The 12300-nt window shown below is 40.2% G+C and overlaps 1 protein-coding gene across 3 annotated transcripts in view; it reads right to left on the reverse strand.

Annotated features, from left to right (window-relative positions):
• Shroom2 (shroom family member 2) overlaps window positions 1-12300 on the reverse strand; it is a 139770-nt gene that overhangs the window by 56427 nt on the left and 71043 nt on the right. Inside the window, exons 1-2 of one of the 3 annotated variants that reach the window (XM_076918657.1) lie at window positions 7531-7768; window positions 6879-6907 (exon numbers count right to left, since the gene is read on the reverse strand). The exons of the other annotated variants lie outside the window; for them this stretch is intronic. The gene's annotated coding sequence lies outside the window, so the exon portion shown is untranslated. Of the gene's footprint in view, window positions 1-6878; window positions 6908-7530; window positions 7769-12300 lie in introns of those variants that run through there. 3 annotated transcript variants of the gene reach the window in all.

Raw genomic sequence — 12300 nt, forward strand, 5'->3', positions numbered from 1 at the left:
CCAACTTGGAAATGGTCTTTGTGTATGTGCATGTACATATGTGTCTGCATGTGGGTACAGGTTTGTGTATATATGTGCAGGCACACATGCTACAGTCGGTATAGGTGTATAGTTCAGAGACAACCTTGGACATCAGAGCTTGCTTGCCTTCTTGTTTGAGACAGGGTCTTTTGTTTGTCTCTCCATATGATATGCTAGCTGGCCCATAAGCTTCTAGGGATTCTCCTGTCTCAACCTTCCATTTTGCTGTAGAAGCCCTTGCATTATAAGTAGGTGCCACTGCATCTGGGTTTACATAGATTCTGGAGATCCAAACACAGGTCCTCATGCTTGTATGGCAAGTGTATTACACACTAAACCAAGTCCCCAGCCCGATATTTGATACATTTTATTTTGAAAGAAAAGGATTCAGCTTACCAGTATAAAAACTGGCATAGGGTGATAAAAAAAATTTGGGGGTGGGGAGAGACACAGTCTCTTATTGTGTAGCCTGGGATAAATTGGAATTTGCTGTACAACCTACAACCAAAATTGTGATTGAACACCACAATGCCTAGCTTCTGTTTCGTTCTGTCAATTATTAGCATGAGTATTTCAATGAAATTTTTAATATTCACAGGAAATACAGAATCCTTCCCTCTCCTCAAAAAATAAACAATCACATATTAGGTTTCTTTTGTAACTATTTAGAAGATAGTGAAGCTGTATATCCTCCTCAAATATAATCTGTGACTGGTTGTCCTGCCCCAATTAGTCCTACAAGTGGTAAGGAGGTCTGGCTGTTCAGACTTCTGGACGCCTAAGAAAATAGCTCAGAACATTCCCTTACCTTGAAATAGTGACCAGGCAGGTTAGGGGGCTATTTCCACATACTGGGAGTGAAGAAAGAGTGTTTGGTGTTTTAGAGAATCTATGACGTAAGAGGCAAAATTTACAAAGGCCTTATGCATTACTTCATTAAATGGGTGATGCAGAAATATGTGGGCCTTCATGACTTTAAAAGCAGCAGTGGAGGGTTGGTGAGATGGCTCAGCGGTTAAGAGCACTGACTGCTCTTCTGGAGGTCATGAGTTCAAATCCCAGCAACCACATGGTGGCTCACAACCATCTGTAATGAGATCTGATGCCCTCTTATGGGGTGTCTGAAGACAGTGGCAGTGTACTTACTAATAATAAATAAATAAATAAATTGTTAAAAAAATAAAAGCAGCAGTGGGAGAGCCCATAGCCTTTGGAGAGATTGTATAAGCCAACACAGCCCTGGCAAGGCCCACAGAAGGTGGGATGCTTTCAGAAGGTCCAGGGTAAGAGAGATTGCAATTTAGCTGGCTCCTGTCAATTTACCCACACTTTCAGTTTTTCAAACAAATTAAAAAGTACCTTCATGCAGAGGGGACCCTGGCTCTCACCTGTACACTTCCTTCCTTTTGTTACTAAGCCTCTAAAGCATAACTCTCTCTCCGAGTCAGTTTCCACCTTATAACTTTAAGTTTTTCCATACTCATTTTTAATGATGGCTCCTTAACACTTTAACCTCCCTTTTAGCCCACCACCCACCAGAGGTAGTCTACTAGTAGACAGCCAGGCCTCTGCCTTGGCATGCGTCAGCAGGAGGGACCAGAAGTTCTCAGCTGTGCCTCTCTCAGGGAAGTGGAGATCAGTGAAGACTTGAGACCCACAAGTGTTGAATAGCTAGCTGTATCAGCAAGCAAACTTCAGCTTCCATCACTGTCGTGGAGTCCTTTTATACTCCCTCCAAACATCAAGTATCCTCCATGGGTCTTACCTTAGCACGTGGGTCTCTCTCAGCTGACATCACTCTGACAATCAGTCCAAGTCTGCAGAAGCAGCAAGAAACTGCATGCAGCACACCACCAGAAGTTTTTTGGTGTGTTTCTCTCTATGGAGTCCCAACAAATGCAGCTCAACTATACAGTGTAAGGCGGACCAATACATGTGTGTTATTAGCAAAGAATCCTTTATCACATGCCCTTTCATGTGCTTGCTTTAGCAGAACATTCTTTCTCCTGTGTCTGCTTCAGCAAAATGTTCCTTTGTGAGTCAGCTTTAGCCTTGTGTCCACTTTAACGAAATGTTCCTTCATGTGTTTGCCCCAGCAAAACACCATCCAACACAACTGACTTTCCAAAGAACCCTTAAAATGTCCACTTTACCACCTCCTGCCAGTTTGCTTCCTGGGGGGGTTACAGAGTTCTGGCCAGCCTGCCAGGTGTTTTCTCTACCACCACCACCACCACCACCACCACCACCACCACCACCACCACCACCACCACCCCACCCCTCTCAACTACCAGCTGCTGCACCACCTTTCCAAGAATGAATTCCATACTGTCTTTCAATGGCTGAGCCAGCTGTTAGGTGAAAATACCAACCTAAATCAGTCATACCAAGTGCATCTGAGATGGAAGACAGAGCTGTGAATTCTAGAGTGGCAGAGGGAAAGCAAGAAGAAAAGGGTGTTTGTGATTGATAGTTTCTGGGAAGACATGAGCAAGTGTCTATTCATCCCAGGACACTGATGACAAACCAAAAATAATTCTACCTAAGTCCAGCTTGGTGCACCAGTGAGTTTGCTAGGGCTACTTATAGATGACTCAAGGGCAGCTACAAGCTACACAAAACAATAAACAGAAGAAAGGAAAAAAAGAAATGTTGACTGTTTAATGGCACTGTGGGAAATTAATAGAACAGTACATTCTTTCCTAGGTAGTGCTGTAGAGAATGCCATGCTATGAATGGGAGCATGGTGCCTGATAAGATCTGGTCCTTTGGGACAAGAGTGAAAGAGTCCCTGCTTTTATAAATTAGAACTCAGGAAAGATACAAATGTCCTGATACGCTCAGCAGATGAAACTGATACAGGCCATCAAAGGCCAATCTTCAGCAATAACAGCTGCAGTCAAAGGATGAAAGCTTCACAGTTTCTCTTTTCCAAGCCAGTACAGTCCCTTATCTCAGCTCTGGCCAGAGCAAGGAAGCTGCTTCTAGTGTCTTCCATCCTGTCCCTTTAGCACTTCCCACTGCTGAAAGAATGTTACAGAATAAATTCACACCATACCCAGTACTGAAGCACACCCAAATAAACTATCATTTTCCTTGCCTTTTGTCACAACCTTTTACTAATACTGAAAAGCAAAGAAAAAGAAAACCTAGCTCTTTATCCTCTCCACTCCATACCCAAGCCACTCGCAATCAATAACACATGATTTCCAGCTGCCTAACTATCAAGCAGCGTTTAAAAGGACTCCAGTACAACTCCCTGGCCTCACTTCAATGAACAGATAATGTTGGCTAAAAAACAAAAGACATTCAAATGTGCAGCCATTAATGTAACTACTATAAATAGCCCTAAGGAGTAACAGCAGAGCTAATGACTCTTACATATAAGGACAAAGACACAAAATGAGGTATAGTGACTCACATCTACAATCCTAGCCCTGAGGTAGTGAAGGCAGAAGGAGTCCCACAAGTTTGAGGTGAGCCTTTTCTACACAACAAGACCCTTTTTTCAAAAAAAAAAAAAAAAAAAAAAAAAAAAAAAAAAAAAAAAAAAAAAAAAAAGGTAGCCACAGAATCAGCACGTCAGAACTACAGCTGACTATGTAGAAGATCATTTCCCAAGAAACCCATGAAGATGGGTGTGTGATGGGTCCTCCAAGATTAGAGGGAAGGAGTCTTAGGGAAACTGAGACAGCCCCCACAATCCAGGACTTTTACAAAAGTAATCTTACCTAGTTCATGGTCTTTGAGAGAGTCGGAAGAGATTGGAAAACCCCTCTATATAAAGGGCCAGAGGGAAAATGCATTGAAAATACCCTGGTGATCTCAGTGACTCCAGAAGTGCCAGTCTTCTGGTCTGGGGGCCAGGGATGGGGTAGGGGCGGCTATAAAAAGATCCCAAAGGGACAAGTCCCACAAAAGGCATAGCTGAGTGAGATACTTCTGAAAGGCCAAGGGTAGAGAGAGAGTAGACTGGAGCTGGCCTTTTGCAATTGCAATACTCCCCTAATTCTTCACAAGCAATAAAAAGCACCTTCATCCAAGCATACAGTATATCCTGGCTGTCCTGCCTGACTCAAAACAGACATTTCCTTCTTAGAGCTTCTGGTTATGCTCAATATCCACAGAGAAAATGAGAAAATGTTATTTGAGATTTCAGGAGGTTCTTTTAGAAAAAGGGCCAAGAAATAGAGATAATATATACACAAGATACATAACACATAGGAAGACAACCTAAGAGACTAATATTAGCATCACCATGTAGCAAAGAAATGTTGAATTGAACCTTGACCATGAGATAAGAACTCCATTATAAAATAAAATAAGTAATTTCCATGAAAGTTACCACCAAGTCTGTTGAATACAAAGAAGAGGCCTACTGTTCGTGGTAGAATACACCTGTAATTGATGCACCTGAGAGGTTAAGACAGGAAGACAGCATGGTTAAGGGCAGCCTGGACAATAAAGCAAGACCCTGTCTGGAGGTGGAGGAACAAACCAACTGCTACAGAATGAATGTGAATAGTCAAATGCTATTGTGATTAAATAACATTTGTCAACAAGGTCTAGTGGCACACATGTGCAATCCAAACACTTTTAAATAGAGGCAGGAGGACTAAGAGTTCAAGGTCATCCTCAGATTGTACATACTGAGTTCACAACCAATGTGAGATACCTGAGACCCTGTCTTAAAATGAAACAAACAAACAAAATCAATTAAATGACACTTTCAAAGGAAATCTGTTAATTTACACTCTGCACAATGTTTTCCATAGCTGGAGAACTATTAAATAATACCTCACATATATGGTCACTCTACATCCCTAAGTGCTAAGTAGCTATGGGGAAATTGCCACCTCTTTTATTATACATCAGCTCAGTGAGGATGGATGGTCCTATTCTTTGGAAAAGCATCAAGCCACAAAACACCCTCTCTATCCTTAATTTTAATAAATCCTAAGACATGACGGTGTGGCTCAGGAATAGAATGCTTGCCTGGTATTCAGGAGGCCCCAAATTCCACCCAGTACTATAAACTGAAAATAGTAATAATGACAATAAATGAACATTTATGTTTGGTTATGTTTAGAAACTGAAGCTAGAGAAGATGCTCAAGAAATAACTGTATGCTTTGTTTGTTTTTATGGATTCTGTTATCGTTTGTTTCTGTCACTTCACTACAGCCATAGACAAGTAATACACCAACAAAGTAATAGAGCCATTTTCCATAGTGGAGGCCAGATACTTGCCATCCCTTTATCCCAGCCATGATAACAACTATTCTACCTGAAAGAATACTAGAAGTCTCATAACCAAAAAGACCTGAGTTATGTGTGTGTGTATGTAAGTATATGTGTGTGTGTATGTAAGTATATATGTATGTATGTATGTATGTGTGTGTGTATGTGTGTATGTATGTATGTATGTATGTATGCATGCATTTAGGTTCAATTAGTTTGTATTTTTGAGAGGGTCACCATATACACTCTAGGCTAGCCTGGAACTCTTTCTCTTCTTACCTCCAAGAACTGGAATTACAAGCATGTGCCACAATGCCCAGTATAAACTGAGTTAGTCAGACATTTCACAATCACATTAAGGAAAGCATTAACAATACAACTTCATTAAATTAAAAGAGTTTGGATTTAACTACCACAAAAAGGCTATATAAAATTCACTTCACAAGAACCTATTCTAAATAGTTTTTGTAAGGGTTGAGTTATCTTGAGTGGCAAAGACAGGAAAATATTTAAGCAGTGGGGAGAGGAGCAAGTATCTAAGAGGATAGGAGGTAGACACACTAGGCAGCTCTCATACCATGAACACTTTCCTTGCAGAAATGAAGCAGAGGATACAAAAACAAAGGGAACAAAATGCAAGGTGAAACTCTTTTTAGAAAACAGGTTCTATATGTTAAGAGGTGTGTTTGCTTCCTTCCCCAAAGACAATCAAGGGATTAGTAGTAGCAAACGTGATGGGACAAATACAAGAAAAGGTGACATCCATTCACTCTCTGTGACCTATTGGGCAGCCATCTATACAGTTCTACCAATATTACCTCTCCCTGCCCCTTTGTGAGACACCAAAAGTGCATTTTCGTAGGCCAAGTAGCTAGGCCTGATAATCAGAGCATCCTCAAAACATAGCCAAGGGTGGGTCAGAGACCTCTGAGAGTCACAGGTCTCCTACAAGTAATAACAAAGGTGAGCAACAAGTTGGACATAACCAAAACGTGGGCCTCCTGCCCAGGCATATCCATTGAGAAGTTGCCAGAATCCCTGGTGTCTGCTAGGCTGCAGGTCCTGGCACTCCCATACATCAAGAGAAAATACTTCATAATCTCATAAGAATACTTCTCTTTACAATTCAACTGTATATAGAGAAATCTTTCTTCCTAAAGTAAAGTCCTTTGTGTTACGTAGATCTCATCACGAGTAACCCTTTTAAAAAGAATATAAGTTGAGGGAAGAATATAGGTATTGAATACGACTCTATGGTACAGCACCACAGATAAGAATACAAGCTCCACTGTTAATGCTACAATTTACACAGTAATTCCTCAGATAGCAAAAGAACATAATCTGTACCATGTAAAGCTAGTTAAACAATTTACAATTTATACTTCCTCTGAGATGAGTGCTATGGCACACATCTGGAATCCCAGACTTGGAAAACGGTAGTAGAAAAAACACATGTTTGAGGCCAACTTGGGTCTAGTGAAAGTTCCTTTAGAAACTTGAAATAAACAAAAATAAGTGTTTCTCTTAATGTCTCTCTTAATATAGTAAATATGTGTCTTTCAATATATTAAAAACCATCAATGGGGTTAGGTTATAACTCAACAGTAAAATGCTTACCTAGCATCAGCAAGACCATGGGTTCAGTCCTTAGCACCAGAGCAAAACAAAAGGCAAAGCATAGTGATAATTATATTCAAGAAAATGTCATAATAAAATATATTATTGTGTATTACCAAAAAAATTAACAAAAATAGTAAAACTAATGAAAACTAAATGCCAATGTTTTCAAAGTAATGTCTCTTTGACTCACTAGGACTCACTAGACAACACTTTTGCCAAATTGAACTTTATAAACATCACTTGCATGCCTTAGTTACAGTATACATATAGCCTTCATAAAGATCTAGTTCTTTATTTTTTACAATGAAAAAAGAATAAAAAACAAGTCTTTGACCTAGAAAATGAAATATTTCTCACTGCTTCAACAAGGAAATAAGCACAGTAGCATGTCCCCCAAAGCTCACAGAATAAAAATAATGCCCTTAGCCATTAGCAAACAATAGCAAGCTACCCTAAAATATGAATTTCACTTGATACCCCTAGAAACCCGACACCCCAAAGAGTCCCTATTCTGGGAGAATTCTACCAAGGAAAGAATCTCTAGAGAGGAGGAAAGAGAAGAGGAGAGAAAATAGGAGGAGATAAAGGACCTGTTCCTGTCTTGAAATCATCATTCCTGCCATACCACTCACTGCAAGTTGCTACTCACAGGGACTTCTGTGCTAATAATTAGCACTGAGGCATTCCAGCCACCCTCTCAAGGTAGTAGCTCCATGACGCCATGGCAGAGGAAAGCACAACAGGGTACCGGTTTGAAGTTGAAGGCAATGAAACTCTGCAACATCTGAGAATGATGTATGTTGCAAGAAACTTGCTCCCAGCAAGCAAGACTACTGCCCAGCTTTTGAAGCCAGCTTTCTGCAAAATGAGCAACCATCTGATGCAGGCTGCCTAACCCTTGCAGCTTCCAGCAAAAGAAAAGCCTCCTCTTTGGTGTTAATCTGCTACTGAATGAAAGCTTAGGAGATATAATTAGATTCACAAAACGGTTTATGGCTACCAGCAAAGAGACAAGTAACATGAATCAACCCTACCCTGCCTTGTTCCCAACACAATGGCTTGAAATCCAGGACAGGATCACAAGAAACTACCAGAGTAAGATTTAAAATAAAGCAGGTATACCTCATTGTAAAAAAAAAAAAAGATTGAAAATATATCAGCCTTATAAAAATAATTTATGGTGTAATATTTAAGAGAAAATTTCCCTAGGGTTCATGGGTACATTTTGATATGGTTTTTGTAGTTCTGGAAATTGAACCTGGGATTTTACATATGCTAGATAAGTATTCCAATTACTGAGCTGTATCCCCCAATCTTTCTTTGTGTTTATTATTTTGAGACAGCATCTCAATAAACTATCCAAAGTGTCATTAAACTCACTCTAGACCAGGCTGAGCTCTCTAAATCTTTGTGTCTCTGCCTCCCTCTGTTTTTAATCCAACTGAGTGGCCAAACCAATACTGTTACCCAACAAAATAGTCCATAGTCTTCTGTGAAAACCCTAGAACCCGATCCATGCCAGCCCTATCCATGAAATCACCAGGTGCAGAACTGTGCACTGAGGAGAACAAAGCAGGTGACAACTCTATAGAGACAAACAAATATATATACTACAAACTATGTAGCACTGCAAAGGGACACACTGAAAACATCAAACACCTTGGAAACCAAAGAACAATGTAGGCATGCTGGACCCAACCTGTCACAGCCCCATAGATCTGGCTACTATAGAGTCCCCTACCCTACTGCTCATGAGCCCGAATGCCACCTGGACATCATGAAGAAGAACATGTGCTCTTGCTGGAGATGATCGTTGAAGTTCTTTTCTTCCCCAGCTACCCCTGAGAAAAGTAACCACTCTCTTTTGTCTGTGGAAGAATCTTCACTGGGGATACAGATATCACCATGTCCCTTCAAGCATTACTGTCTGGGTACTGCTTCTCAATGAGGACAAGATTGCTGGGGCCTTGTGAAACAAGATGCCACTGCTTTGTAAAACTGGCCTATTGAAATCTCATTCTAGTTGGCTAGTCCCCTGGTTACCTCACACACTAAGATAAAAGAAACACAGGAAATAAAAGCAGGGAGCAGCTGTCATTAAGGGGAGGGGAGTCTATGCAGGGGCAACAATTCAAATGTTAACAAGTACTAGCTATGAGTCACTTTCAGAGTGATTTTTTGTGAGCTAGAATCTTGTGCTCAGAATCAACCTGGGCCTTAGGTGCTGAGCACATGCTTTGCTATGAAACCACCCCAGGTCTTGAGGTTTTTGTGAGAAGGCATGCCCCATCTTGGAACTCAATATAAAATATAAAATACTAGTAAATGCTAACTAATCCACGGGTACAGAGAGCAGATGAGTGGTTGCCTAAAGCATGAAGAAAAAAGTGAATGAATACATGCTGGACTTTTAAAAACAACTGGTTCATCTGAAATAAAGCCTGTTACTCTGGAGTGTTGCAAGTTTATCTTTAAGATTAACAATAATTATTCACCATGCACTAAAAAAACAGACATAAGTCCCAATATTAACTAATTTACCAGCTTGGTAAATGTCTTTACATCTCTAAACAGAACTATGTCAAATTTGAATAATGCCTACCCTTATTACTTATAATTCATACAAAATTATTTATAAATAATTAAACATTAAAATATATTTCAAATAAATGCTTGAATAAATGGCTTTGTTTTAAAATCTTGCTACTTAAACTATTCAGTTTTATTTACTTAAGGCACATAATTGTCTATACTCCTTACTTAAAGGAAACAGTATGCAGAATACAAAACAGGAGTTCTTCATAATAGCTTCCATCAGTCCTTCAGGAGAAAAGTTTAATTCCGCTTCCCAAAATCTTTTACCTATCTTTTTGGCTATACCAACCAGTAAAAGCTCTATGGTCTCCTCTCTTTGCTTCCTAGGTGGCATTGACATGTTTTAAATAGGCTTTAGTTCATCTATTTTTTAAATGCAAAACAAGTTCTTTTTTTTTTCAAAGATTTATTTTATGTATGTGAGTACACTGTAGCTGTCTTCAGACACACCAGAAGAGGGCATCAGATCTCATTATAGATGGTTATGAGCCACCATGTGGTTGGCTGGGAATTGAACTCAAGAACTCTGGAAGAGCAGATGGTGCTCTTAACCACCGAGTCATCTCTCCAGCGCTAGTTCATCTATTGATATCCTTTTTAGATGCATAATTCCAGAGTAAAAACAAATTATACCAAGCACATTAAGAAATACATGTAGCTGATATTTACTCACTGATAAGCGGATGTTAGCCCAAAAGCTTGGAATAGCAAAGACTCAACTCACAGACCACATGAAGCTCATGAAGAAGGAAGACCAAGAGGGGATGCCTCAGTTCTACTTGGAATGAGTAACAAAAATACTCAAGGGAGCAAATATGGAAACAAAACATGGGACAGAAACTGAAGGAAGGGCCATCAGGAGACCATTCCACCTGGGTATTCACCCCATGTACAGTCACCTAAGCTAGACACTGATGTGGATGGCTGGAAGTGCATGCTGACAAGAACATGATATAGCTGTCTACTTAGAGGTCTGCCAAAGGCTGACACATTCAGAGGCCATTGCTCACAGCTAACCACTGATATGATCAAGGGTTTCCTAATGGAGAAGTTAGAGAGAAGACTGAAGGAGCAGAAAAGGTTTGTGTCCCCAGGAGGAAAGCAACAATATCAACCAACCAGAGTCCCCAGGGTCTAAACCACCAGCCTGGGAGCACATAGGGAGGGACCCATGACTCCATTGGTATATGTAGGGGAGGATGGCCTTGTCAGGCATAGGTGGGAAAGGAGATTCTTGGTCCCATAAAAAATGAACACAGAGTTGGGGGGGAATATGAGGGTGGGGAAGGGGTAGTGGGGGCAGGAGGTAGGTGTGGGCACAGCCTCATAGAAGTATGAGGAAGGGGAATGGGATAGGAGGTTTCTGGGTGGTGGGGGGAAGTGGGATAAGGGGATAAAATCTGAAATGTAAATATAATACCCAATTAAAAAAAAAAAAGAAATACATGTAGCAACGCCAACTTTACCTCATAATTATAGAAATACAAAGTAAACAACAAAACTTTTTCTCCCACAAAACCCATGGACAGAAACACACACACACACACTCACACACTCAGATTTGACACCAAAAAGAAGTGGACTATGAAATCTGTTCCATGTTTCTGTACATACCTTCTGACAAAAAAAATTCCCTTGCTACACTTGGTGGTACATGCCTTCAATTACAGCACATAGTATGTTTTTCAGTGTGTGATAAAATCTGAAGTAAATGTTTGACTTAACTTTTTTTGAGACAAGCACAAGTATACATACTTACATGTTCAAGGCCTTTTTGACACTGAACTCACAGTGATCTACCTGCTTCTGCTTCACATATACTGAGATTGAAATGATGTACCATCATCAGTTTAACTTTTTAATTAAATCAATAACTACATTAACTCTATCAAAACAGACATGTAACAAGTCTCTGAGGCACATGCCTGAAATCTCTGAAAACAATAAAATACAAGTTTTCTCATGGTACCAAGGGGCACTGTTTTTAATCCTATACATAAGTGCATCATGTCCCTAATTTCATTTTCTTAGCATCATCTAAGTTCCAATTCCGAATCTAATTTATAGGAACATGCAGTTTGCCCCCCAAACTGCAGTGTAGCACTATGACCCTAGTATCTATTATCTGCATCTGTGATGCATCCACTCTTGTCTTTCATATTTAAGAGTTAAACCCAGGCTAGGGGCCATGGAGCTGGCACTATCTTTAATACCAGCACCTGGGAGCAGAGGCATTGGGAATTTCTGTGAGTTTGAGGCCAGCCTAGTCTACAGAGTGAGTTCTAGGACAGCCAGTGGTACACAAAGAAACTGTGTCTTAAACAAACAAACAAACAAACAAACAAAACTAACCAAACCTACCTGCCCAGCACCTTCTATGAACAATAGGCAACAATATATTCCCTCATTGGGAACAGACTGTCCCCCACAGCTTGTGTTTTAAAGGCAGCAGAGCCCTCGGAAGGTGGGGTCTGGCTACTGGAAGATTACAAGGAAAAGCCCTTGACAGTTTTAGCTCAGCTCCCGTTCTGGTTCATCTCTTCTGCTTCTTGGTCAGCAAAACTGTGAAGGAGGAGTCTGCAAAATACTTGCACTACTATAAAACCCAGTCTTTCTCTACTGTGATAGGCAGAAATCTCTTGAAATCATGAGCCAAAAAGAAATATTTTCTCCTTGAGGTTCTTACTGTCAGGTACTTTTGTCATGGCAACTTAAAAGTTTAGATCTTTAGAGATTATTGAAAGCATGTAAGAGGATGTGCCTAGATTATAAACAAATACAATGGCATTTTCTAGAAAGGTCTGAAGCATGTGCAGGTTCTGGT

Source organism: Arvicanthis niloticus, chromosome X (assembly GCF_011762505.2).
Source record: "Arvicanthis niloticus isolate mArvNil1 chromosome X, mArvNil1.pat.X, whole genome shotgun sequence".
NCBI classification, from domain to species: Eukaryota; Metazoa; Chordata; class Mammalia; order Rodentia; family Muridae; genus Arvicanthis; species Arvicanthis niloticus.